Below are 1956 nucleotides of genomic sequence, written 5' to 3' on the forward strand. Positions count from 1 at the left end.
GTTCTTGTTCAGAACTTGTTTGTTTCAAGTAGCTTTACTGTTCAAATTGTGACATTTTACTCAAACAATTGGTAAAAACACGTTTAAACATTCACTATTGTTAATGTTAAATATGTTAAAAAAACATGTAGAATAATTGAAAAAACTGAAAAGTGTTTTGCAGATTTTATTGAACATAATTGAATAGACACTATAACAAATTAGGGAAAAAATGAACAACTATACATTAAAGCAAAAAAGGCAAAAAAATAAATGTCACTATTTAAAACACTTTAAAAACAAATGAGAAAAAATGAACAACTGTACATTAAAGCAAAAAATAAATAAATTTTAACACACTATTTAAAACACTTTAAAAAGGTCTTCACGTCAATTGCTGGTTATTGTCCTGTTGCTGGACCGCCACTTCTGGGACTGACTGCACCTAGACAAACAATTTAAATAAATTGAGTGAACAGAACTTCAAGATTCAATGTCAAGATTTTGTATTGGTACACAGTACACACTATTGGCAAGTGCAAAAATGAAATACTATACTCATTCCATAAAGTGGTATTGGTCCATCCCTACAAGTAATAGTCAATTGCCACAGTCTTTTAAGTGAAATGCTCACAAGAAGTGTATATTTGTACCTGTAGTTTACTGTGGGCTGGGGCATGTTTTAAAACATTTGTGACGAGTTCCTCCACAGCTTTGTCCTGTAGTCCGGATCGACTCAGCATGATAGCCCCTGTTGTGTAGAATGCATTTTTTTATTTTTTTTATTTCTTGTGTGATTACAATGTTTTACAAAACAAGTGGTGGACTCATTTAATATATGAAGAGTTCAGATGCAAAAGCCTCTAAATGCCATTTGAAATTTTCTTCTTTAATGATGATTTTTATCAAACTTGTATATTTAAGTTCAGCAATTTCACTTAAATACCAATTAATAGGTAATTATCATTGCCATTTAAGTGAAATCACTGAACTTAAATGTACAAGCTTGATAAAAATGATCATTCTAGAAGAAAATTTCAAATGGCACTTAGAGGCTTTTGCATCTGAACTCTTCATATATTAAGGGCATTTTGATATTGTTTTTTAGATTTGAAAACAGCAAGCTATATTTTAAAACATGAACCAATTCTAAAGCAGAAAATGTTTAGACAAGCATAAATCAATTTTTTGTGCTGTGGAACATCCACACAATTATTACCAAATATTAAACTCACGTTTGATAACCTGGTACACTGCTGTATGCAGCAATGTTTTTTTCCCCTTCTTCCCATGAAGGCTGTAGTTTTTCCAGACACCGCTAGAAGCAACAGCCCGCATGATACGCCTTGTAACTTCTTCCTGGCGGGTCAACATAGTCTTAAGTGTCTCTGTTTCAGAAACACAAAATATTTCAAAGACATTAAAATGAAGGTCAGAAACGTACAAAGTGCAAAGATAACACATTGCAGTTACATGACTGAACAACTTGTACCCACAATGACAGAAGTGTACCCACAATAAAAATTAACATACCTTGTATTACTGTAACCGTTTGGGTTAAGGCGGAGATAGAGTCATGGTAGCCAATTGATGTTTTTGAAAAGATGTTCAAAACAAAGTTAGGTGATTGTCAAGTTCTATAAACAGAAAAGTTTACAGACGCAACACTGTCTACTCAACAATTAAACCTAACTAGTTAAAAAGCCATTTAAAAACTACATTTGAAATAGAGATCCTGGTTAATAATACTTCAGAGAACGTGTGGGACCCTTACGGCGGGTTGTTTTTACACTTACCTGTGTTTCGTCGTGAAGCAATGGTGTATTTCTTCTTTCTTCGATTGATATGTTAAAGTACTGCTGTAACGTTAAGTAACTAAAAACTGAAAAGATAGGAAAGTGTGTAAAATAAAACACTAGAAGATAGTCAAAGGATACGAAAAGTGAAAAGTGAAAATTCAAACACAATCCGCGCACG

At 32.8% G+C, this 1956-nt stretch overlaps 1 long non-coding RNA gene across 1 annotated transcript; it reads right to left on the reverse strand.

The window, feature by feature from the left end:
- Positions 1-338: 338 nt before the first annotated feature.
- LOC148977493 (uncharacterized) lies at positions 339-1256 on the reverse strand. Its single transcript, XR_016169775.1, has 3 exons — positions 1215-1256; positions 633-730; positions 339-424 (listed from the first exon to the last, which is right to left on the reverse strand). It is a non-coding gene; the product is annotated as an uncharacterized LOC148977493 (long non-coding RNA).
- Positions 1257-1956: the final 700 nt, after the last annotated feature.

Source organism: Pimephales promelas, chromosome 9 (assembly GCF_988280905.1).
Source record: "Pimephales promelas chromosome 9, fPimPro1.hap1.1, whole genome shotgun sequence".
NCBI classification, from domain to species: Eukaryota; Metazoa; Chordata; class Actinopteri; order Cypriniformes; family Leuciscidae; genus Pimephales; species Pimephales promelas.